General features: G+C 41.2%; 1 protein-coding gene across 1 annotated transcript in view; it reads right to left on the bottom strand.

The window, feature by feature from the left end:
• LOC139750153 (protein sidekick-2-like) overlaps window positions 1–8,015 on the bottom strand; it is a 186,132-nt gene extending 178,117 nt beyond the window's left edge. The window contains exon 1 of the mRNA XM_071664487.1: window positions 7,833–8,015. The gene's annotated coding sequence lies outside the window, so the exon portion shown is untranslated. The remainder of the gene's footprint in view (window positions 1–7,832) is intronic.
• Between the last annotated feature and the right edge of the window lie 1,296 nt (window positions 8,016–9,311).

Consider the following 9,311-nt stretch of genomic DNA (forward strand, 5'->3'; position numbering starts at 1 on the left):
GGTCATCACTGTTGTCATTAATGAATACATGACTCACATCTGGAAACTATCATAATAAAACAGCCAATTAGTTTTTTCCAGTTCAAATTTTTCCCCAGTGATTTTCGTTGCCAATTACCCAACGACTGGATAATAATGCCTAGAACAAGGCACTGGAGACTGCGATTTTTTTTTAATTACGAAGGATCTAACGTCACATGGAAATATCACAAACATATATATAAGGAAGGTTTCACGTAGGCGTCATGTATAGATTAGATATTCCATAGGTACATGAATAAAGAACGGTTCATTGAATTCAGGCAGCCATTCACCTGAATATATACACCTGATAAATGACAAAAGTGGGAGGTCACAATATGAACTAGTTAATCAGTCACAAAAGATGAACATAAGGGGCATGTGTGTGTGTGTGTGTGTGTGTGTGTGTGTGTGTGTGTGTGTGTGTGTGTGTGTGTGATTGCTATTTGTGCGTTATAACTCGTGTTGTCCCGTCTCTTAACCTTGTATGTATGAACATTTATGTATATCTGGTCTTACTACTCCAGGCATCAATATGAAGACCAACACACAAGAGGAGAACGGACGGTTGGATGGACTGAGAGTTGCCTACTTGAACCGGGGTTCGAACATGGATCCGTGAGTTTCACAGGTCGACACCCTAACCGCTACACCACAGAGGCTGAGAAGAGAGAGAGAGAGAGAGAGAGAGAGAGAGAGAGAGAGAGAGAGAGAGAGACAGAGAGAGACAGAGAATGTGTATACGTCTCTGGTGTGGGCCTGGCCGTCTGTGTGTGTGTGTGTGTTTCAGCGTGTCTGACCGTGCGTCTGTATGTGTCGGACGAGTTATACATCCCACGTTTCTCGACGTGGGAGCAAAAACCCTGCGCTGCTGCATATGCAACTCCAGTCCTCACATTTTGCTGACTGTAAACGCTGTTTCATCATAAATAAAATTCGGATAATTCAATTCTCGGCGCATTGACGAGCCGCTGGCGAGTCTGGGGCCGCCACCAGCACGAATAACATTTTCTGGAGCCGCCAAGTTGCTTGCTTGATGCACCTCCAGCAAGCAATCACTGATTTTGTCCTTTAGTTTGTACCATCAGTAATCATTGATCCGTGCAGGAGCAGCGAGGCGAGGGATCAATTATTGATCAGCTCATGATGCCGGAGCAGTGATGAGAGTGATCAATAACTAATTGATAAATGATGCCGGGGTAGTGATGAGAGGGATCAATTATTGATCAATTCATGATGCCCTGTTGATTTCTTCGATGATCAATCCATGGTCGCGGGAGCACTGACGGAAGAGTAAATGCTATTAATCACTTGGTGTTGATATGGCATGGACAGATAGAAAACAGAGGTGATTAAGCACTGATGACGTGGAAATGATGATGACGTCAATGATCAGTTGTTAAAATCACGAAGGAAGGAATCTAACAGACATCAATCGATACTGAAAAAAACATCCAGGAAATACTGCCGCTGATCAATAATGATAAGACGAGAAGGAAAATAGCATGATATGAGGGTAGTGACCGATGTCGTCAGAAATTAATCAGTAAGACCTCCTTGTGATAAGCACGAAGTCAAAGATCAATCGGTGATGGCTAGGTAGTGATCAAAGACTAACATCAATGACACGTCAGGGAATTCACCTTCCTTCAAAGACTCGGTTACAAAAGATATCAGTTCTCTCTCTCTCTCTCTCTCTCTCTCTCTCTCTCTCTCTCTCTCTCTCTCGTATAAAAGGGAGACGGAATGAGACAGATGACTGCTTCTGGTTGCACCTAACTTTCCCCTCCGCCCCTCAACTATCTCCGACATCGGCAAACTTCCGAGACAGTCGGGCCCAGGAAGGCTGGGAGAGAGAGAGAGAGAGAGAGAGAGAGAGAGAGAGAGAGAGAGAGAGAGAGAGAGAGAGCTGTTCAGGTTATTTTTGTTGGCGAAATCTGATAATTGTTGGCGGGCTGGTAACCTCAGGACCCACCACACGTTACTCATCTAGTTCGTCGTGAACAGGATTCACTGATTCATGAAGCATCAGTTCCATCAACTGATCCACCAGTCCGACGTTTATGATAGCCTCTACATCGACTTGCCAGCCATCATCAACTATGCAAAGAGAAAAAGTCGAAAAACATCAAATTAACCATAACATCAACCAGCGCATCAACACCCTCATCAGCAACCATACATTTTCATCAACTACCCTCACATAATGACCCGTATCAATAACCAAATAAACTCATCAGTTGACATCAATCACCACATCAAACCCCACAGCAATCAGCAGATCAATCACCCTATCAATTACCGCATCAAATTCCGCACTCGTTTTATAATGAGCTCAATCAGAGTTTGGGGTCCACATAAACAGTATATATATATATATATATATATATATATATATATATATATATATATATATATATATATATATTCTTTTTTTTTTTTTTTTTCCTTTGTCGCTGTCTCCCGCGTTTGCGAGGTAGCGCAAGGAAACAGACGAAAGAAATGGCCCAACCCACCCCCATACACATGTATATACATACGTCCACACTCGCAAATATACATACCTACACAGCTTTCCATGGTTTACCCCAGGCGCTTCACATGCCTTGATTCAATCCACTGACAGCACGTCAACCCTGGTATACCATATCGCTCCAATTCACTCTATTCCTTGCCCTCCTTTCACCCTCCTGCATGTTCAGGCCCCGATCACACAAAATCTTTTTCACTCCATCTTTCCACCTCCAATTTGGTCTCCCTCTTCTCCTCGTTCCCTCCACCTCCGACACGTGTATCCTCTTGGTCAATCTTTCCTCACTCATTCTCTCCATGTGACCAAACCATTACAAAACACCCTCTTCTGCTCTCTCAACCACGCTCTTTTTATTTCCACACATCTCTCTTACCCTTACGTTACTTACTCGATCAAACCACCTCACACCACACATTGTCCTCAAACATCTCATTTCCAGCACATCCATCCTCCTGCGCACAACTCTATCCATAGCCCACGCCTCGCAACCATACAACATTGTTGGAACCACTATTCCTTCAAACATACCCATTTTTGCTTTCCGAGATAATGTTCTCGACTTCCATACATTCTTCAAGGCTCCCAGAATTTTCGCCCCCTCCCCCACCCTATGATCCACTTCCGCTTCCATGGTTCCATCCGCTGCCAGATCCACTCCCAGATATCTAAAATATAATGAAACCAAGAAGAAAATGAAACACGATAAATTCCCAAGTGCACTTTCGTGTAATGATCACATCATCGGGGTAAATATATTCACCCCTGACGATATAATCATTACACGAAAGTGCATTTGGGAATTTGCGTTTCATTTTCCTCGTGGTTATATGCATATACTAAATCACGTGCACCACTGTGACCTCTTACACTATATATATATATATATATATATATATATATATATATATATATTTTTTTTTTTTTTTATACTTTGTCGCTGTCTCCCGCGTTTGCGAGGTAGCGCAAGGAAACAGACGAAAAAAATGGCCCAACCCCCCCCCCCCCCATACACATGTATATATATACGTCTACACACGCAAATATACATACCTACACAGCTTTCCATGGTTTACCCCAGACGCTTCACATGCCCTGCTTCAATCCAATGACAGCACGTCAACCCCGGTATACCACATCGCTCCAATTCACTCTATTCCTTGCCCTCCTTTCACCCTCCTGCATGTTCAGGCCCCGATCACACAAAATCTTTTTCACTCCATCTTTCCACCTCCAATTTGGTCTCCCTCTTCTCCTTGTTCCCTCCACCTCCGACACATATATCCTCTTGGTCAATCTTTCCTCACTCATCCTCTCCATGTGCCCAAACCACTTCAAAACACCCTCTTCTGCTCTCTCAACCACGCTCTTTTTATTTCCACACATCTCTCTTACCCTTACGTTACTCACTCGATCAAACCACCTCACACCACACATTGTCCTCAAACATCTCATTTCCAGCACATCCATCCTCCTGCGCACAACTCTATCCATAGCCCACGCCTCGCAACCATACAACATTGTTGGAACCACTATTCCTTCAAACATACCCATTTTTGCTTTCCGAGATAATGTTCTCGACTTCCACACATTCTTCAAGGCCCCCAGGATTTTCGCCCCCTCCCCCACCCTATGATCCACTTCCGCTTCCATGGTTCCATCCGCTGCCAGATCCACTCCCAGATATCTAAAACACTTCACTTCCTCCAGTTTTTCTCCATTCAAACTCACCTCCCAATTGACTTGACCCTCAACCCTACTGTACCTAATAACCTTGCTCTTATTCACATTTACTCTTAACTTTCTTCTTCCACACACTTTTCCAAACTCAGTCACCAGCTTCTGCAGTTTCTCACATGAATCAGCCACCAGCGCTGTATCATCAGCGAACAACAACTGACTCACTTCCCAAGCTCTCTCATCCACAACAGACTTCATCCTTGCCCCTCTTTCCAAAACTCTTGCATTTACCTCCCTAACAACCCCATCCATAAACAAATTAAACAACCATGGAGACATCACACACCCCTGCCGCAAACCTACATTCACTGAGAACCAATCACTTTCCTCTCTTCCTACACGTACACATGCCTTACATCCTCGATAAAAACTTTTCACTGCTTCTAACAACTTTCCTCCCACACCATATATTCTTAATACCTTCCACAGAGCATCTCTATCAACTCTATCATATGCCTTCTCCAGATCCATAAATGCTACATACAAATCCATTTGCTTTTCTAAGTATTTCTCACATACATTCTTCAAAGCAAACACCTGATCCACACATCCTCTACCACTTCTGAAACCACACTGCTCTTCCCCAATCTGATGCTCTGTACATGCCTTCACCCTCTCAATCAATACCCTCCCATATAATTTACCAGGAATACTCAACAAACTTATACCTCTGTAATTTGAGCACTCACTCTTATCCCCTTTGCCTTTGTACAATGGCACTATGCACGCATTCCGCCAATCCTCAGGCACCTCACCATGAGTCATACATACATTAAATATATATATATATATATATATATATATATATATATATATATATATATATATATATATATATATATATATCTTTCATACTATTCGCCATTTCCCGCGTTAGCGAGGTAGCGTTAAGAACAGAGGAATGGGCCTTTGAGAGAATATCCTCACCTGGCCCCCTTCTCTGTTCCTTCTTTTGGAAAATTAAAAAAAAAAAACGAGAGGGGAGGATTTCCAGCCCCCCCGCTCCCTTCCCTTTTAGTCGCCTTCTACGACATGCAGGGAATACGTGGGAAGTATTCTTTCTCCCCTATCCCAAAGGATATATATATATATATACATATCTGTCTCTTTCTCTCTCTCTCTCTCTCTCTCTCTCTCTCTCTCTCTATATATATATATATATATATATATATATATATATATATATATATATATATATATATATATATATACCACTCTATCTTCCTGCCGTAGTTCCCTCTACCCTTATGAGGCTCCTGCAGCTCTCAGAAAGCTGGCCACATCCACCAGTAGGGGTCATAGATCATAGAACGTTGTGCTTTGTGAACGTCTATGAGTAGAAAGTGTTGGGCTGTTGAGCAGTATGTGCTCGGTGTCTTCTTTATGGTAGCAGCATCTTGGGCATGAAGGGTCTTGGGATATGTTGAAACGTCGTTTGTAGTTTTGTTGTGAAGATGTCCAGAGCGGTAGCAGGAGAGTGTGACTCGTGTTGGTCTAGGGAGTGCGGTTTCTGATGGGTGTGTGTCCGGTAGGTTAGAGTTTAAGACAGAGTTAGGAGCTTATTAATCCAAGAAATTTGTTTACCATCAACCCTATTTTATGCATTGCTTACTTGGCTTTAAGTCTTCAGAGATTATGACATCTAACTCATTTTCTTCATTTATTCTCTGTGTTCAGCAGACTCCATATTGTAGTCTGCATTCTTCTCTTTACTCTCGATCATCAAAACTTGGCAATTATCGATGATAAAATACATCTGCTACCGAGGAAGCTCAGTCCATCAGATTATGTCAGTTTGAGGCAATACACACTCAATTCCAGTTGTAAATCTATTTACTAGCTTAGTTTACTTGACGATTTCTTTTATCTTACAACGCAGCTCATAATCATCAATACGTATGAGAAAAAATAACCTGTCCCAAGACTGATCCCTGTGGCACTCCACTTGATACGTTCAGCCATTCTGAACCTTGACCATACCACGTGATCTAACTTTTGTAGTCAATCTTTGATGAGGAATTTTATTGAAAGCTTTCATCATACATACTGATCATATTACGAAAGTAATCAAGCACATTGTCAGACATGAGTGATTTCGTCGAAATTAAGGGGAGATCCTCAAAATTATTTACAATCTTGTCTCGAAAAATCCTCTCCATAAGTTTACCTACTATACAGAATGAGCGAACTGAGTGATAACCTCTGCGCACATGTGTGTGTGTGTGTGTGCATGTATATATATATATATATATATATATATATATATATATATATATATATATATATGGTTGGAGATAGAGAGTAGAGTGAAAAAGATTTCGATTTCAAGAGATCGAGGCCTGAACATGCAGGAGTGTGAAAGGCGTACACGGGATAGAGTGAATTGGTTTGATGTGGGGTAGTGGAGACAACGCAGAGTCAGTGGACTGAACCAGGGCATGTGAAGTGTCCGTAGTAAGCCATGGAAAGGTCTGTGGGGCATGGTTGTGGATCGGGAGCTGTGGTTTCGGTGCATTGTACATGACAGCCAGAGAATGGGTGTGAGCGGATGTTTCTGAGAGACCTGAGTAGTTGCGCTGAAATGCTATGAACAGATAGAAAACATGAGTTAGGAGAGACTGACTAAGGCGGTATATACATGAGAAGTGGAGGGAACAATGTGTTGGAGATCTAGGTTGAGAGGATAAGGATTGAGTGAACGACGCTTTGAGTTACGAGGACTGAACGTGCAGGAGGACGTGAGGCGTGCATGAGATAGAGTAGACTGGAGCGACCTGATACACAAACGGTGACTTGTTATCAGTGGGTTGAACCGGGGCATATGAAGCTGTCGGGGTGAACCATGGAAAGGTCTGTGTGGCCTGGTTGTGGACAGTGAGCTGTGGTGACGTTGCGTTACACATGACAGATAGAGATTGGACGTGAGCAAACGAGTCCCTTCTCTTAACACAAGAAACGTCGAAAAAGTACGAAAAAGAGATTATATATATATATATATATATATATATATATATATATATATATATATATATATATATATATATATATATATATATATATAATTTCATCCCTGAGGCTACGGGGGAAAAGAATACTGCCCACGTATTTCCAGTTTGTCGTAGAAGGTGACCAAATGGTTGGGTGTTGCGGGCTGGAAATCCTTTCCTCGTTGTACTGGTTTTCAAACGAAGAAACAGAGGAGGAGGCTAGTCAACTGCTCCTGCCGCTTCCTAGCTTGCATGGAAGAAGTGTCGTGTGTGTGTGTGTGTGTGTGTGTGTGTGTGTGTGTGTGGGTTTTCTTATGATATAACACTCCTTACAGCAGCTTATCCTTTGATTCGCCCTCCTACCTGGGAGCCTCAACCCTCCCCGTCTCTTGTAACAGTAATGGTAAGACCTGAAATAATTTTGGAAAATAAGAATCCTTTTCCGTTTCCGATCCTTGGATAACATACGGAAGCCACCAGCTTGTGGCCCAAGCAACAATTTACGTTCTCAGGAAAATCTGATCATCTAAGGAGAAACTTAAGAAATTACTTACCTTTTATTTGTCTCTTTCTCTCCCTGTTTCGCTCTCTCTCTCTCTCTAAGGGCTTCACAGTCGTCTTGTATAGAGTGTTTCACTTTCTGCTTTCACTGTCCGTGTGCAGTCACACCTGCACTTACAGCTGGTGTTCTGTCCTCATTACATGTTATAGTCATATGTTCATTGTTTTCTCTTTCTACCCACCTAATCATGTATTAACAATATTCATTTAGTTATATATATATATATATATATATATATATATATATATATATATATATATATATATATATATATATATATTGGAAAGGATCACAATTTTGCGCGTTTTCAAGATATTCCTGAGTCCACGGGGAAAATGAAACACGAAAAGTTCCCAAGTGCACTTTCGTGTAATAATCACATCATCAGGGGAGACACAAGAGAGAAATATAACAGTCAGTTGATATACATCGAAGAGACGAAGCTAGGACGCCATTTGGTAAACATGTGATTGTCCAATAACATGATTGTCCAATCACATGTTTGCCAAATGGCGTCCTAGCTTCGTCTCTTCGATGTATATCAACTAACTGTTATATTTCTCTTGTGTGTCCCATGATGATGTGATTATTACACGAAAGTGCACTTGGGAACTTTTCGTGTTTCATTTTCCCCGTGGACTCATAGGAATATATATATATTTTTTTTTTTTTTCCAAAAGAGGGAACAGAGAAGGGGCCCAGGTGAGGATATTCCCTCAAGGGCCCAGTCCTCTGTTCTCAGCGCTACCTCGCTAATGCGGGAAATGGCGAATAGTATGAAAGAAAAGAAAGATATATATATATATATATATATATATATATATATATATGTATGTATATATATATATCAAATTGCGCATAAAGATTTTAATTTCGCTCAATTCTCACAGAAATAACGTCCAGTAATAAAAAACACTATGGCATAAAAGACAACACGAGGTTCAAACTCTCTCTCTCTCTCTCTCTCTCTCTCTCTCTATATATATATATATATATATATATATATATATATATATATATATATATATATATCTTTCTTTTCTTTCTTTTAAACTATTCGCCATTTCCCGCGTTAGCGAGGTAGCGTTAAGAACAGAGAACTGAGCCTTTTTTGGAATATCCTCACCTGGCCCCCTCTGTTCCTTCTTTTGGAAAATTAAAAAAAAAAAAACGAGAGGGGAGGATTTCCAGCCCCCCGCTCCCTCCCCTTTTAGTCGCCTTCTACGACACGCAGGGAATACGTGGGAAGTATTCTTAATCCCCTATCCCCAGGGATAATATATATATATATATATATATATATATATATATATATATATATATATATATATATATATATATATATATATATTCCTTTCCCGGGAGGCCCTTCTATGACGATATTGCAGGGCGTAGGCCAGCCACTTCCAGTGGAAGGTATCATAGGCCAAGGTGTGTGGTGATGTGTGTTTGAGGTGAGTGCAGGACAACT

This window comes from Panulirus ornatus, chromosome 9 (assembly GCF_036320965.1).
Source record: "Panulirus ornatus isolate Po-2019 chromosome 9, ASM3632096v1, whole genome shotgun sequence".
Taxonomy (NCBI): Eukaryota; Metazoa; Arthropoda; class Malacostraca; order Decapoda; family Palinuridae; genus Panulirus; species Panulirus ornatus.